General features: G+C 38.5%; 1 protein-coding gene and 1 non-coding gene across 2 annotated transcripts in view; both read right to left on the bottom strand.

The window, feature by feature from the left end:
- Window positions 1–7,830: 7,830 nt before the first annotated feature.
- Window positions 7,831–7,939, bottom strand: LOC112921680 (U6 spliceosomal RNA). The gene has a single exon (XR_003235291.1). It is a non-coding gene; the product is annotated as a U6 spliceosomal RNA (small nuclear RNA).
- Window positions 7,940–15,290: 7,351 nt separating this feature from the next.
- Window positions 15,291–18,351, bottom strand: part of KIF5B (kinesin family member 5B) — a 44,946-nt gene continuing 41,885 nt past the window's right edge. Inside the window, exon 26 of the mRNA XM_026000894.2 lies at window positions 15,291–18,136. The gene's annotated coding sequence lies outside the window, so the exon portion shown is untranslated. The remainder of the gene's footprint in view (window positions 18,137–18,351) is intronic.

Here is an 18,351-nt window from a genome sequence, read left to right on the forward strand (position 1 = left end):
TTCTAGAGGGGAGAGTTGAGAGGAGCAAACTATAAACAAGTAAATAAATAAAAAGTAAAAGTAAGTAGAAAGTCATCAGTTTTCAAAGTGTGGCCCATGAACTTTTGAGAATCACCAAGACTCTTTCAGGTGTCTGCAAGATCAATATCACACATGGGTGAAATATCCATCCAAAGGACAAATGAACAATGGATTGTAATAAAGTGGAGGACAAAGAGTTCATCAATATGATTTCAGATTCCACATTGCAGTTGAACTTTCAGAAACTAATACTTGTCAAGGTTTGGTATCTATCAAGAATATCCAGTTATCTGAAAATGCTGTCTACCTTTTCCAACTACACATCTGTATGAAGCCAGATTTTCTTCACAAACTTAAACCAAAACAAGATACTGTAACAGACTGAATGCAGAAGCAGTTCTGAGAATTGAGCTTTCTGTTAAACCAGACTTTAAAGAGACCTGCAAAAGTGTAAAGCAATATGCTCTTCCTGCTTACTTTTTTTGTCCTGGAAAATATATTTGTTTTTATATAAAATATGCTATTTATGTTTGCATATAATGAGTTCTTATTGATGTCTAAAATTAACAAATGCTTTAAAGTGTTCTCATTTTTAATTTTGAATATGATAAATATGGATAGATGTCAACCATGTTAAGAAAAGCTTTTTGAGATAGTAAGGGCAAATATTTCCCTTGGGGTGTTAACCCTCACATATCCAAGTGGCATCAACTGTCCTCTTGTGTGGCCATCTGGAATGTCAGAATCCATACCCTGCCATGTGGTCTCAACCGAGTCCAGAAGTAGCAGGAGCAGGTGGAAACTCTGGGCGTGTGGTTGGCCTGCTTATGTAGTGGCAGCAACAGGAGAAAGCCTTGCTGTCCTAGCCCAGGTGTAGGTTGGGCTCAGATGGTTAGAACCATGCACTGAGGTGGAACAAGAAGTTGAAGGTCTGACAGGTGCTGGTGCCAAGGGAACTGGGAAGGCATATATCCGTGTGTCTGATACACGTATGTCTTGGTCATTTCTTCGTGGCAGTACATGTAGGCCTACTCATTTTTCAAAACGGACTTATGGCATTATATTATAAAGATAAATGATAATTTTTAAAACCAGTTCCCCTTGTCAGGAATTGGGGTGTTTCCAACTTTTGCTTTACAAGTGATGCTGAAATGACCAGCCAATGAAATAAACATTGGAAAAAACGAACAAGATAACTGCAGGAGGGATTAGTGCTTTGTAGATAATCACCAGAATATAAGCCTAGTAGGAGTGGGGATTTTCTTTATTTATTTGAGAGAGAGAGAGTACATGTGAGCAGAAGTGGAGCAGAAGCAGAGGGGAAGGGAGAGTGAGAGAGAATCTCAAGAAGACTCTGAGCTGAGTGCAAGCCCGATGCAGGGCTTGATCCCATGATCCTGAGGTCATGACCTGAGTGGAAACCAACAGTTGGATGCTTAACTGAGCCACCCAGGTGCCCCAAGGGTAAGGATTTTAATGTGTTTTGTTCTCCATTATATCCCCAGCAGTTAGAATAGGGCTTGTAATATATTAGGTGCTCAAGAAGCATTTGTGAAAAGTCTGGAACAAGATAGGATAGTGATTAGGAGCAGCACTTAGGAAACCCCTGCCTTTAAGCTGGGACCTGAATGAGAGAGCTTGGGAAGGGTAGGGGTTTCCAGGGGTTTTCAGCCAGAGGGAAGAGGCTGTGCAAAGGCTGAGAGATGGAAATCTCTTTGCATGTTTGAAAGGCAGTAAGGTTCATGTGCTGGAGGGTTGTGAGTAAGGGGAGAGAGTCAGAGAGATGAAGTCAGAGAAGAAAGCTGGGCCAGATCAACAGGGCCTGGTCAGCCCTCATAATAAAGATCTTCAATTTTACAAGGCAGCTTTGTAAAACTGTAGTTTTACCAGGAAAATGACATGATCTGATTTATGTTTCAAAAAGCTTACTCTGACCACCTCATACTTACTAGGATGGCTACTGTCATATATATATTGATTATAAAAAGTGTTGGTGAAAATGTAGAGAAATTGAGACCCTTTGCACTGTTGGTGGGAATGTAAAGTGGTGCAGACACTATGGAACACAATATGACAGTGCCTCAAAAAATTAAAAATATAATTATAATTCTATTGGGAATGGAGGCATTCTTCCAAAATTGAAAGCAGGGACTTGAACAGCTCTTTGTACACCCATGTTCATAATAGCATTATTTACAATAGCCAAAAGGTGAAAACAACCCAAATGTCCATCATCAGGATAGATAAACTAAGTATTGTACTCATATAACTGGAATATTCTTTGGCTTTAAAAAGGAACGCCATTCTGGACTGCTACAGCATGGATGTACCTGAAGGACATTATGCTAAGTGAAATAAGCCAGTTATAAATGGACAAAGGCTGCGTGGTTCTACTTGTATGAGGTCCTTAGAGTCATCAAAGCCTTAGAGACAGAATGTGGAATGGTGGCTGCCAGGGGCCGGGTGAGATGGGGATGGAGGGACAGAGTTCCAATTTGGCAAGATGCAGAGTCCTGGGTCATGGTAACAGTTGCACAACAGTGTAAGTGTACTTGGTGCCACAGAACTGTACACTTAAAAATGGTTAAAATGGAAGTTTTTATGTTATGCGTATTTTACCACAATCAAGAAACAAAAACATCCAAACTTTATTCTAGATGTGTTCTAGAGAAAAGTTTATAGAGGGGCATGGCTGGTTGTCCCATCAGTATCCCCCCTCCTTTCTGAGGGTATCTGTTTTCTTCTCTCTCCTTCCTAGCAGAGTATGACACGGCTTACATACCCAATCCCTCTCCTCACAGCTATGATAGGAGAGAATGGTCCACCTCCTCCCCTGGGGTGGGCCTCCTTGCCTAAGGCAGAGGCTTCTTCTTCTTTTTAAAAAATATTTTATTTATTTATTCATGAGAGACACACAGAGAGAGTCAGAGACTCCCCTGCAGGGAGCCTGATGTGGGACTCAATCCAGGACCCTGGGGTCATGCCCTGGGCGGAAGGCAGATAGATGCTCAGCCGCTGAGCCACCCAGGCGTCCCAGGGCAGAGGCTTCTAAAATGCAGCCAGAGCCCCTGGGGTTTCCTGAAACCCTTTTCATCTGTCTCTGAGTTTCTCCCTTCTCCAGCTACATATTTGAGTGAGGCCAGAGTTTTTTTGAAAAAATACTTCTACCAACAGATTATAACAGATTGAATGAGTGCAAAGCATATATGAGAATCCAGCTGTCTTACACTAAGCCAAATATTAAAGTAAAGCAAAAATGGAAAACAAGAGCACTGTTCTCATTAAATGCTTTCACTATGTCTAACAACAGAACTTCCATATGATCCAGCAATCCCTCTTCTGGGTATAAACTGCTCCCCCTCCCCCGCCCATGAAAGCATATGCACTCTCATGTTCATTGCTGCATTATTCACAAGAGCCAAGATATGGAAACAAGGTTTTTGTGGACAGATGAAGTGATAAAGAAATTGTGGTACGTACATATGATGGAATATTCTCTAGCCTTAAAAAAGAAGGAAATGCTTCCATTTGTGACAACATGAATGAACCAGGAGGACATTATGCCAAGTGAGATAAGCCAGACACAGAAAAAAACAAAACAAAACTGCATGATCTCACTTGTATTTTGACGCTAAGAAAGCCAAATACATAGAAGCAGAGAGGAGGGAAGTGGTTTCCTGGGGCTAGAGTGGGGGCAATGGGGAGATGTTGGTCAGAGGGTGCAAAGTTGCAGTTGGATGTAGGATGAGTAAGTCTAGAGATCTAACTTGCAAATGACTACAGTTAATAAAATTATTGAATGCTGCAAATGTGCTGGTAAACAGATATCAGGTGCTCTCATCACACACACATGGTAACTATGTGAGGACAGGTATGTTCTGAGCTTGTTTGTCATAATCATTTCACCACTTGTATGTATATTGAATCATCATATATACCTTAAATACACCCAATTTTTATTTTAAAAACACTTTTCCTTAGGACACCTGGGTGGTGCAGTGGTTGAGCGTCTGCCTTTGGCTCAGGTTGTGATCCTGGGGTCTGGGATCAAGTCCTGCATTGGGCTCCCCACAGGAAGCCTGCTTCGCCCTCTGCCTGTGTCTCTGCCTCTCTCTCATGAATAAGATCTTTAAAAAATAAAAATAAAAATGCTTTTCCTTTGGAAAATATAGCTATGTTAACTTATGTTAACATTTAATGGGTTTATTTATTTTAAAATAAATTATTTTTATTTTTATTTATTTTTAAAAAATACATCATTAAAAAAATATTTTACTTATTTATTCATGAGAGACACACACACACAGAGAGAAAGAGAGAGAGAGAGAGAGAGAGAGAGAGAGAGGCAGAGACACAGGCAGAGGAAGAAGCACAGGGAGCCTGACGTGGGTCTTGATCCCAAGTCTTCAGGATCATGCCCTGGGCTGAAGTTGGCGTTAAACCGCTGGGCAACCAGGGCTGCCCTTAATGGGTTTATTGTTGTTATTTTTTAATAAATAATTATTTATAAATTTTAATAATAAATATAACTCATATTAACAAAAGCCCTTTGGAATCCTTAATTTTTAAGCACCGGACTGGTCTCAATAAAAAAGTTTAAGAACCACGGGGCTAACAGTAACTTCTTGCAAGATACATCCACGAAGGCAAAAGAAACAAAAGCAAAAATGAACTATTGGGACTTCATCAAGATAAGAAGCTTTTGCACAGCAAAGGATACGGTCAACAAAACTAAAGACAACCTACAGAACGGGAGAAGATATTTGCAAATGACGTATCAGATAAAGGGCTAGTTTCCAAGATCTATAAAGAACTTATTAAACTCAAGAGCAAAGAAAAACAATCCAATCATAAAATGGGCAAAAAACATGAACAGAAATCTCACAGAGGAAGACATAGACATGGCCAACAAGCACATGAGAAAATGCTCCGCATCACTTGCCATCAGGGAAATACAAATCAAAACCACGATGAGATACCACCTCACACCAGTGAGAATGGGGAAAATTAACAAGGCAGGAAACCACAAATGTTGGAGAAGATGCGGAGAAAAGGGAACCCTCTTACACTGTTGGTGGGAATGTGAACTGGTGCAGCCACTCTGGAAAACTGTGGAGGTTCCTCAAAGAGTTAAAAATAGACCTGCCCTATGACCCAGCAATTGCACTGTTGGGGATTTACCCCAAAGATACAGACTCAATGAAACGCCGGGACACCTGCACCCCGATGTTTCTAGCAGCAATGTCCACAATAGCCAAATTGTGGAAGGAGCCTCGGTGTCCATCGAAAGATGAATGGATAAAGAGGCTGTGGTCTATGTATACAATGGAATATTACTCAGCCATTAGAAACGACAAATACCCACCATTTGCTTCAACGTGGATGGAACTGGAGGGTATTATGCTGAGTGAAGTAAGTCAATCGGAGAAGGACAAACATTATATGTTCTCATTCATTTGGGGAATATAAATAATATGAAAGGGAATAGAAGGGAAGGGAGAAGAAATGGGTGGGAAATGTCAGAAAAGGAGACAGAACAGAAAGACTCCTAACTCTGGGAAATGAACTGGGGGTGGTGGAAGGGGAGGAGGGCGGGGGGTGGGGGTGAGTGGGTGGCGGGCACTGAAGGGGGCACTTGACAGGATGAGCACTGGGTGTTATTCTGTATGTTGGCAAATTGAACACCAATAAAAAATAAATTTATTATTAAAAAAAAAAAAGAACCACTGGGCTAGAGTAATGCGATGCCATTCCCTTTGCTGGAAATTGGTGTGGGAGTGTTCATGGATCCCAGAAATGTCCAGTGAGAACAGAGAGGAAGTCTACCGGGAAGCTTCTGGGAAGAGTTTTTCTAGTCCTAGGAGTGAGCCCCAGGAAGACACTGTCTTCTTCCCTTGGATGTTGATGATCTGAATGTGCTCCCTGGAACTGCTGTGGCCGCCCTCCTACCCGCCTGAGGAGAAACACACCATGAAAGATGGCAGTGACGTTTTCAAATTTCATGATTACAGTAATTCCCTGAACATCTTTCTACATAATACATCTTTGAGTATTTTGGTGGAATGTCTTAGAATCAAATGTGCTGGATATCAGAATATACACATACAAAATTTTAATATCCATTGTTGGTAAGTTGTCTTCCCCAAAGTTTTTACCAATAAATGCCTATCAATATTTATTTAACAAGCACTTATATAAAGTATACTATGTGCTAGGCAACTGTTCTAAGATTTTTACAAATATTAACTCACTAATAGTATATGTGAATGCCTATTTCTCTCTTCCTTTGCTGAATTATTATTTATTCCTGCTTATCTGATAAGCAGAAAGTATCTTACAACTTCAGGTTGCCTATCTTTGCAACATGCAGCTAATATGGTTGATCTAAAAACGTTATCTTTACTTTTTTCAAAGTTTTTATTTATTCATTAGAGACACAGAGAGAGGCAGAGACACAGGCAGAGGGAGAAGCAGGCTCCATGCAGGTAGCCCAACACGGGACTTGAAACCAGGACCCCAGGATCACGACCTGAGCCAAAGGCAGACGCTCAACTGCTGAGTCACCCCGCTGCCCCTCCAACAGCCTTCTTAAGAAGGGTCATGCAGGCTTCTCCCATAAAAGCTCTGTTAGAGGATCTCCAGGAGTTTCCCAGCCCCATCAGCAACCTGTGGACTCATCCTCTAGCAAGTGACTCAGACCTTAAAATGAGCAAGCTATTGCAATAGTGGGTGTGAGAATAAGTTGGTCCTCGACACTGATACAGGACCAGAGGATTCCAGAAGGGGGTTCTTCCTGCTTATCCTTTCAGAAAGGCTGTGTTAGGAACCTTGGCAGGAGCGGTCAGAAAATACTTGCCAGGGATAGCCACTTTCAAAGACAGGACAGCTGGAACCTTCTAACCTGCCCACTGCAAAACAGCCTGTAAACAATTTACATCTGGTCTCCTGTATAATGGAAGAAAAAGCTGTTTTTCCTTTTCAGTTAAATGTTCTCAGCCTTCATGTGTGCCTTTTGTTCATTCTAATTCGCCTACATCTGCATAAAACAAAAGTTCATTTTCAGAGCAGTGTGAAGGGAGACTGTGCACAATTCCAGTTATTGTATAGAAAAGCTGTGTGCCTAACTTTTTATTCAGCAAGAAAATATATCCAAGATGTTAATGTGGGTGTTTTCTGTAGCTCATACTGGTGATGTCTTGTCTCTCTCTCAAGAAACAATGGGCATTTATTATGGATTGCTTAGATTTAGTTACACTACTGTATTTTTTTTTTTATTTCAAATGGCTCCCAACTGTGAAGTGGGTGAAAAAATGAGTTAATTTCTTGAATATTTTAAATAGTTTTCATAGGCTTCGATCTTACCTACAGTGGAGACATTTGAAACCTTATGTTAACATCATTTCTTCAAGCTAATATGAAATGAGGAACATTAAATAAATACATTGATAAAGATCATGATACAAATAGTTCCAACCCTGAGCTAATTTCTGCTTGCTTACATTTTCTTTAAAAAGCATTTCTTCCCCAACACTACTGAATTGTACACCTAAAAGTGATTAGTGGTAAATTTTACTTTATGTGCATTTTACCACAGTAAGAAAACTTCTAATTTTCAATATTTGGAAGCATTTCTTTAATAAAGAAGTACTTTAAAAAAAAAAGTACTTTCACTAATTGAGAGAACTTGTGGATTTATTTTCATATGTAGTCAGTGATTATGAAGGCTTAATTTAAAATAAACTCTTTAGATGTGAGATACAGATATATTTATTTGTATTTAATATATTTGAACTCAGAAACATTTTACTTAAAAATATGGAATGCTTCATGAATTTGCCTGTCATCTTTGTGCAGGGGGTCATGTTAATCTTCTGTGCATCATTCCAATTTTTAGTATATGTGCTGCTGAAGGCGGCACCAGATGTTATAACTCTAGAAAAGGTTACTTGGCATCAAAGAATGATAGAGTGACAAGAGATGGAAGAGTCACCTTGAGGTTTTGAAATGACAATTCTGTTTTATAAATGAGCAAGTTAAATTCTGTTAGGTCCAGAACCTGGGGCTAGCATACAAAGCCATCTTCAAAGGAAAGCCACTGAAGACAGAATATAAGTGGAGCCCTGAAAAGTCAAACATGCTCTAGAAAACTTGCTTCAAAAACCCCCAAATCAAAATAAAACAAAGCAAAAAAGTGGTCCCCTGCCTTACCTTACCTGTTTCCCACTCTCCAGAAGTAGCCACTTTCATTTTTTTCATCTCCAAATCCCTACTTGATTATTCATGGTTAAGTGCACGCACACCCTCTAGCCCCTCTTCCTCTCAGTAGGGTCCTACCATGAATTTAGTTAATAATCCATGTTTACATTACTATGACAATGAAACATGCCAGTCACAGCTGAGTTATGTAATATATACTGTGGTGACTTCTCCTTTCTCAGGATTCTTTTTTGAATCAGTAATTTTATTTTCACAATGTTCTATGTATCAATCATTTAGTCAACCCTAAACTACTCTTCAGTTATATAAATTTCCTCTCCGAATCTTCAAACACACTAGTTATCCTGTTTTGTTTTGGAAACTTATCTCTGGTAGCTTTCTGACCGGCTCCGATCTGGACTGGTTGCTCTTTATCTGTCACCTCATGATTCACTTCTGTATGTCCCACATCTTCTTAGTCTAATCTCTCATTTTGGCTGACCAATAGTTTCCCAATAAAGGGTACTAAGAAGTAAAATTTTGAGAACTGTGTGTCTGGAAGCCTTTTTTTTTTTTTTTTTAAACTTACCCTTACACAAATTAAGATAATTTTCCCTGAGAATTTTGAAGGTAGTAATACATTTTCTTCTAATTTCCAGTGTTGATGCATTCAGATTCTCAATCCTTTGTGTGAAATCTTGGGGTTTTGTTTTTTTTAAAGGTCTTCTCTGTACTGGGATATCACAATGTGTACCTTAGGGTGGGTCTATTTGTACCCATTGTGCTGTGCATTAGAAACTGATGGCCTTCAGTTAAATTTTCTTCAATTTTCAATGATTTCATTATCTGTTTCATCCTTGTGGAATGTTTATTATTCACATCTGAGTCCTTTTGTTCTAGTCTTCAAACTTATTTCCCAACTTTTTTTGGGTACTATTTTGTAAGCAATTTCTTCAACTTCATCTTCTAACCCTTCCACTGAGTTTTTCACTATTATTTCACAACCTGAGAAATTGGTGATAGCTCTTTAAAGTGTTCTCTTCTCTCCTTGTAGACTTATTTTTCTATTATTCTTTAAAACATTTTTGTTTTGATCCTTTTACTTTAAAGGCTTTCCTTAAATGCCTGATGATCCTTGGTTGTTTGTATATATTTAAGGAGACACAAAGAAACTGACTGGAAGCAACTGTTTCGTATAAATAGGATTTGTTGACTGACATTTCTGAAAACTTTTCCTTGGGTACTGCCATTACAGTTGTCCAGTTTTTCACAGAGTAATCTTCTTATCTCCTGGATGGGGAACATAGCCTGGCTGCCAGCATTCAGGTAGCCAAGTGAGGGGGACAGGCTTGAAGTTCTAAATATTCTGATTATAGACTTTCGTATTACTTTCTGTATCAGTCACAGCCCAAAGGCACTAAGTGTACATGGGTACAGACAACTATAAAGAACACTCTAGGGCTAAAAGCAGAGTACCTGAGAAAGGAACAAACTTGGAAGGGGGCCCCTCTCCCCATGTCTGGGATTCAGATCTCATTGGTGAAGATGTGACTGCAGCTCACCTGCTAGTGAAGTTTGCTAGGGCTCCCAGGCAAGTAGAAACCATCTCCCTGGATTGCAGTCAGGACAAGGCTGGCAAGCAGGGAACCATGACTGGGACTGGAAAGAATACGTCACTGGGATACAAGATGGCTGGGCAGGATATGCCTCTCCACAGGCTGAAGGGCAGGCTCACAGAGGAGGTCAGGGCTTTGTCGGTCCATTTTTTGGCCAGCGAGGCGGTCACAGGGCCAGGGCTGCAAGGTCACTTAAAGATTGTCTACCCTGAGGCTAAGAGCCACTGGAGGTCTCCACCCGAAACCACAACAAACACACCACTGACAACGGTATGGTTTTAACAAGAAAAAGCAAACGAAAGTATGATAGCCAAGAAAGGAGAAAAGGACATACGCTTAGAGGGTCCAGCTCAATATTGCAGTGTAGCAATTGTATTAGTTTGCTAGGGCTGCCATACCCAAGTACCACAGCCAAACTTACTTAACAGAAATTTAAGGTATCACAACTGACAAGGCTGGAAATCCAAAATCTGGGTGTTGGTAGAGTTGATTCCTTCTGAGGGGTGAGGGAAGGATCATGCCAGGTCTCTCCTTGGGTCGTAGATGGCCGCGTTCTTCCTGTGTCTCCTCACACCATCTTCCCTGTCTTTGCGTCAAGTTCATCTTTTATAAGGACCACAGACATATGGGACTAGAGCCATCCTGGTGGCCTTTAACTTGATTACCTCTGAAAAGACCCCATTGTCTAACTAAGGTCACATTCTAAGGTACTAGGGGTTAGGACTTTAATATAGGAATTGAAGAAGGGGGCACAATTCAATTCCTAATAGCAATTAAAGTGAACTTGGGGATGAGAGGCAGTAAGTTGATAATTGTCATGCTCCTTACTCCTCCTCAGTAGGTCACCTTACCTTCAACTCTTCCTGGTGTTTACTAGCATAAAGACCTTCTGTTTTATTCCTTCTAAGGAGACACATAGGCTTACACAAGGATGTTGGAGAAGCAATGCCAAGTTGTGTAGTATTGAAGACCCCATCTGGTAATCAGTCAGTCCTATATTCAGGCTCCTTCTGCTGGTACCTGAGGTCATATTCATGAACATTTGGCAGTTCTATGGGGGGATACTGGTTTGCTTCTTGGCATTCCTCAATGTTGGCTTAGGAGTCAGGTTTCTGGGGTCTGCTAAGTTTTGCTTTCCAGAATCCAGGATGTTATTGCTGTCACCTCCATTTCTTGTGGCTTTATAAATTATTAAATAAACCTTTTATCTCAAAATAATTTTAGACTACAAAGTCATAAAGGTAATAGAGGGAATTCCCTTATGCCCTTTACCCAGTTTCTCCTGATATTAACATCTTCCATCACCACTGCATCAAAACCAAGTAATTAACTGGTATGTTATTCACCACTGATGTCTTTTTGTTCCAGGATCCAATCTAGGATATCACACACTGCATTTAGTTGTCAAATCTTGGTCTCTGGTGACTGGAGTTTGCCTTTCCTTGTTTTTTATGACCATGACACTTTGGAAGAGGACTGTTTTAGGCATCTTGTACAGTGGTCCTCTATTTGATTTCTCTGGAGTTAGGAGTTTTGTGGGAGAATAAGGCAGTGAAGTGTTCTCACATGAGGGATACAAGATGCCCACATGCACTTTGTTAAAGTAAAAAAGTTCAGTGGTAGCTCTCTTCTGTAAGGCAGGCCTGATGCATGATGGTAAACAAGGCGGTTATAGAACTAGATTCACTGATAGCAGTGGAAAGGATGAAATTCTCCCCACCCTTGCCAATATAAAGGCCGGGTGGTGGTGCCTAACTACCAGAAAGACAGATGGATACCATTATCATACTGTGCAGCAGGGCTGGCCTGGAAGTCAAGGGAGCTGGACTCACAGAGAACTTATGGATAGGACTAATGGAACACAGTATGTCTAGGGGCAACATATCTGGGCAGCCAGTAAAAATAGTATTCAGTTTTTTTTTTTACCATCAGAATATTAATGATGGAAGACAACAAAGAAGCTGAGGCCAGTTGCCCTAATAACGTCACAATCCCTTCCCCAGTTAGCCAAGCCAGTTTTCCAACTCAAAACACACAATGAAGAGGTTGAGTATCCAGAAGGAAGGACCTGGCAACAACACAGCATGCACAGACTAAAACAATTGCCTATCTGGCCCCAAAAGGAATTAAGGCCATCTACTTAGCACTGTATAATGGAGAAAGAGGGATACCCAAATGTTTTGAGGGAGGGCTGTTGGACAGAGGTTGGGGCTGACACTGACACCCAGAAATCTGAAGCATCATGATGAGAGGGAAGAGTGCAGGGGGGAGGAGAGCATGTATAGGTACAGTAATACACAAGTGCTGGCCAAGTTATAAATGTATACGTAAGTGCACATATTACAAATGCATATGCTCATGGATTGGAAAACATCTGCTACCCAAAGCAATGTACAATGTAATGTACAAATGTAATGGAATCCCTATCAAAATACCAAAAGCATTATTCACAGAGCTAGACCAATCCTGAAATTTGTATGGAACCACAAAAGACCTTGAATAGCCAAAGCAATCTTGAAAAAGAAAAACAAAACTGGAGATATTACAATTCCAGACTTCAAATTATATTACAAAGCTATAGTAAGCAAACAGTATGGTACTGGTACAAAAATAGACACACAGATCAATGGAACAGAAAACCCAGGAGGAGGAAAGAATATGCAATGGGAAAAAGTCTCTTCAACAAATAGTGTTGGGAAAACTGGACAGCTACATGCAAAAAGTGAAAGTGGACACTTTCTTTCACCATACACAAAAAGAAACTCATAATGGATTAAGGACCTAAATGTGAGACATGAAACCATAAAAACTGTAGAAGAGAGCAGCCAGTTTTTCTTTTGACATTGGCAGCAACATCTTTCTAATTAAGTGTTTTAAGGCAAAGGAAATAAAAGAAAAAAATAAGCTTTTGGCAGTACATCAAAATAAAAAACTTCTGCACAGGAAACAGTTAACAAAACTAGAAGCACAATGAATGGGAGACAAGTGACATCTAATAAAGGGTTAGCATCTAAAATATAAAGAACTAAAAAAAAAAAAAAAAAAAAAAGAACTGATATGGGGTACCTGGGTACCTCAGTTGAGTGCCTGACTCTTGATTTTAGCTCAGATGATCTCAGGACGTGGGAACACTGCATCAGACTCTGCACTCATTGGGGAATCTGCTTGAGATTCTTTCCCTCTGCCCCTCCCCTAACTTGCCCATTTTCTTTCTAAAAATAAGTCTTAAAAAAAAAGATACAACCCAACACTTAAAAAATAATCCAATTAAAAAATATGCAGAAGACAATTCTCCAAAGACATACAGATGGCCAACAGACACATAAAAAGATGCTCAACATCACTCATTGTCAGGGAAATAAAAATCAAAACCACAATGAAGGATCACCTCACACCTATCAGAATGGCTAAATTCAACACAAGAAAACAGGTATTGGTCAGGGTGTGGAGAAAAGGAACCCTCTTGAACTATAGGTAGGGATGCAAACTGGTGCAGTCACTATAGAAGGAAGTACGGAGGTTCCTCGAAAAATTAAAAATAGAACTATCCTATGACCCAGTAACTGTACTAACAAATGAGTAGTTACCCACAAAATACAAACACATTAATTCAAAGGGACACATGCACCCCTGTTTACTGCAGCACTATTTACAATGGCCAAACTATGAAAACATCCCACGTCCAATGATAGATGAATGGGTAAAGATGTAGTGTGTGTGTACATATGCATATATATAAAAAATAGAATATTACTTATCCATAGAAAAGAATGAAATGTTGCCATATGCAACATGGATGGAGCTAGGGAGTGTAAGTTAAGCAAAGTCAGAAAAAGACAAATACCATAGGATTTCACCTATCTGTGTTACTTAAGAAAATGAACCAAGGAAATATGAGTGAGACCAACCAAGAAATACTCAACTATAGAGAACTGATGGTTACCAGAGGGGAGGTGGGTGAAAAGGGGTGATGGGGATTTAAGAGTACACTTATCATGATGAGCAATGTATAAAATAGTTTTTAAAAAATTGCTTATGTTCTGCAGACTCATGAGTCATTTCCCTGCCCTGCATGTGTAACTAGAATTGACATACTTAGTGGCAGGACTCCATCCATGCTACTTTGGCCTGTGGGATACAGGTTATGCCAGTGGCCAAACAGAAGCCTCTGAAACTACTGTGCCCTCCCTTCGCACAACTTCCAGCCAAATCAATATATAATGTGTTCCTTTCAGATTCCAAGAGGACCAAGAACAGCGTACATTTACATGTAGCAGACAACATGCATGTACAACTTTGCTCCGGAGCCAGGTAAACTCTCTTACCCTTGGTCCTAAGTCTGAAGAGCTCTGAATGTCTGCTCACTCCACAGAACATCACATTGACTGTTAAGCTTACTGAGTTAGATGAGACAGAAGTGGCTAGCACACTGGAGGCCTGGATAAGAGAGACTGCACCAGGGTCCAGTGTCTGTTTCCACTTAAATCTCTCCAAAAAAGGCTGGTGGTGGGGGGAGCAGAAACGAACGACTTGTTATGGAGCACACTTAAGGATAATAACCAAATAACATACAAAAACAAGGAAAAAATGCACAACTGGTCACCATTGGAAGAGGATAATGAAATGAACATTTTGAAACTTGCAAGTAAAGGAAAAGAATCATTTATTCTGATTTTCCTACACAAACTATACCACTGGGTAACCAAATAGTAGATGAGGGCCAAGTTCTCTATCCCAACTAGCAAATGAAGGAATTATCAAATTAGAATATTGCTATTCTGTAACCCCTAATAAATTGATGGATAAAGGGACTGATCATCAATGGCAGCTAATAATCCAGTAAGAGACTCAACATTATGTGCCACCTGATGGAAGAATACCACCACCTATGAATTAATGCTGCCCCCTCCCAACAAAGCAAAAACCTGAATCTGATGAAGTATTTGGATTCAGAACAAATTGACAGGAAATACAAGAGACAGAGGAGTTAATATCAAAGGAATGCAATCAGCAAAAATTGGGATTCTACAGGTTGAATAACTTGTTTTCCTCATTTGAAAAAAATGAGAAAGAAATGGAGGGGACACTACTGTAATACATGGATTTTAACTGGATCTTGATTCAGTTTATAAACGTTGAAATTTTTTTTTGTGCGATAATGGTATGTTTTTTTTTATGTTTTAAGGAGCATGTATTTTAATATATATGCTGAAATACTTATGAATAAAATGCAAATGGTATCTAGGATTGCTTCAAAATAATGGGGAAGGGGACACATAAGTGGGGTTATAGATCAAACAATATTAGCCACGAACTGATTAATTGTTGAAATGGAGTGGTAGGTACTTGAATCTTCACTTATCACATACTTTTATATATGATTAAACACTTCTATAATTAAGAATTTAAGATTACCCTCCCGCCCTGCCCCAACAAAAAGCCAAATCACCACTAGAATTCATGAACAATCTTTCTTTAGTTTTCTCCAGCTAGGCCCGAATGACCATTCAGGACCACTGAGTAAGTACTGAAAAACAAACACTTCTTATAAAGGTGAATAACAATCAAGCTCAGGTGAACAGAATTGTGTAGCAGGGAGGCTACACTAAAATAATGCAGGTGAGACAGAGGATTCATTTCTGGCTCTTAATTTTCAGCCTACATATTTAATACCCACTGTCCAAAGAATAAGCAATACATCAGGAAACAAAACAACACATGAATATAACAACTTATTAAGTCACTATCTGCAAGACAAGAGGCCATTTAGTCATATAAAATCAACCTAATACTTCATCAAATAAGTTTTAAGAAAGTTATTACATTTCAAAAAGTTTTTCCACTTTATTTAAACATGAAACACATTTACAGCATGCAGGTTAACTTAAAAATTATATGGCGTCTTCCCAAACCAATTAGCTTTGAGTGTATCTTCAAGCACTGGAAATAAACCAACATATTCCACAGGTATACTCAGATTCTTTTCTGTCACATCATGTCAAATGGAAAAGTTATGAACAGTAGCTTGCTTAAGTTAGGCAAATAATTTAATTGATCACCATGAATAAATATTACTTTTATTTCACTGAGTTTCTCTTCTGAACCATTTATCAATACCATTCAGAGGAACGTTAATAGTCAAAAAAAAAAAAAAAAAAAAGACTGCAAATTGAAATAAGCATCAATGTTCTAGATGATCAGAAATTTTCATTTCTAAGAGTAAATGCTGTGTTTAATGACCTACCATAGCAAAAAGAGCAGTTCACTGAAAACTAATTTATGAAATTCTCTGTACACTTGTGAAAGTTTGAAATTATAAATAGAAAAGAACCATTTCGATATTTAAAAAACCCTAACAATGTGTATTCTGAACCACATGCTAATTACATTTGTTTGTTACACAGCACCAATACCCGTGATACATCTTACAACAATGAAACTACCATATTCAGATAAAAGAGAAAAAAAATTCTGCTTCATTTAAGAATACTGCCAAAGAAGCAAGCTTTCTTTTGAAAACAAAATATAAATGTCTATGTGAATTGCAGCCCAGTATTTCTCCATTTAGAAAACTATCCCCATAAATAGGCTATAGCACTTTTTTTATTTTTTTAAGTTAACTGTATTACTTCAATCTTGCTGCATACCAAGGTTTCATCTCAATTTCTGGAGTGTTTCTTTTTGACCAATCCTAAAAGCAACACAATCATTTTAAAGGTCGCAGACTGCAACAGCAAGGATTTTTGACTGTTAAAAAAATAAATAAATAAATTTATCTTTTAAATCAAAACTATTATAAAAGTGGAAATTACAATAGTTAAATAGAAAAATAAGCCAATTATGATCTGAGTCTTCTGACTATGGCTCCAAATTTAATACAAATATCTGTGTATAAAACTTTTTCAAAAAGTTAATTCTGCCAGCCAGATCCTAACACAGAACTTTCCAACTTTCTCTACTGAATCACCTTAAATCATCATTCTCTGCAAATTTCTGCTCATATAGGTGCAGTCACCCCACACACAGATAAAGCAAATATTGAAATCTATCTCCCTATTACGTTTAGAGCTTTCGAAAATAAACTTTTGACGTCATTTAATCAGCTGAGGAAGTAGTGGCAAAAACAGGTACACCTAGTACGAATTACAAAATTATGGGTATAGCCAACAAAATTTCTTTGAAGATAATTAATCAGTGACTTGCAATTTGCTATTTCTAGACTAAACAAGCATAAATTATAGTGTATGACTTAGTGTAGCAGGTTAAAAACACCTCAGGGATTTCAGACCAAAATTCACCCATAGATTCTTAAGTTCACTGTTAAGTTCTTCCACACTTTTCTCAATTTCCATAGGCTATCAATTTAAATCAACCAATACAGTACTAACAATATAAATGCTGTTTAATGCTGTAGTATCTTAATTCATTTCACCATATTAAGATGACAAATAAACATCTGTCCAACTCTTATATTAATTAACAGGCTCACCAGGATGAAGCAGAGTATTTTCATTCCATCACACCATTTTGATTATAGAATTGGGAAGAGAAATGGAAGTCCTTCTCCAAACCCTTTCTTAGACAGATTTGCTTGTGACATTATAAAATATTTCTATTCAAGATAATTCGGCAACAGGCATTTCATGAAGAAAATTAAGTAGCCGTGCTCAGTCTCAAACGCCTCGTTACGCAGTTTTAAGGTTTCAGTGCTCAAACAGTAGTTTTCAGAAGCAAACTTTAGACACAATACAAATAATTTTAACTCTGAAATCATTTCAAGGGATTTTTAAAGTACAGTACTGACCTGATATATTTGTGGGCATGTAGTGTTGTAAGTGGTGAAATTTAAGATTTAATCTAAATGTTCCATTTTCCCTAAAGTAAGGAAGACATTTTACTAAGAAAAGAAAAACATGCAGTAGCAGCTAGGTAACTTAAACTGAGATTAAAAAATAAACACAAACAGACAAAAAGTACAAAAAGCACAATCCTATATGGTACAGTTAGCTTGGCACAGTGAAGACTAAATTTAAGACACGAAAGACAAACTGTGTAATAAATAGGACCACAGTTGTAAACTGTCATTTTCCCCCCTCCTAAGACGCCAAAATTGCACTCTAGTTGTGTTTGGAAGCAGCAGAGTTTACAAGAAGAGTGGGTAGGAAACGGCTGTACAGGCCAGGTATAATTTATACATTTAAAAAAAGTTATAATTCTACAATTCTCAAGGGGGTAGAGGTTATAGTCACTGAATGACTCTGCTTGATATTACATCCTCTTCATACTTCAATTATTTTCAATGCCTGAAAATAGGTGAAACAGAGAAAATATTTTTATACAAAACTGGTTTGAAATAATCATGAGAATGAAATAAATATACCAATATATTTAGAGACACTTTAGCCAACAGCTTAAGCCACTTCTCTCAAATTAAAAAGATGACAATATTAAATGATTTGATCCCTTTTCCTTATACTTAGCTTCTGAGTATAGTTATGAACAGTACAATGCTTAAAAC

This window comes from Vulpes vulpes, chromosome 2 (genome assembly GCF_048418805.1).
Source record: "Vulpes vulpes isolate BD-2025 chromosome 2, VulVul3, whole genome shotgun sequence".
Lineage (NCBI taxonomy): Eukaryota > Metazoa > Chordata > Mammalia > Carnivora > Canidae > Vulpes > Vulpes vulpes.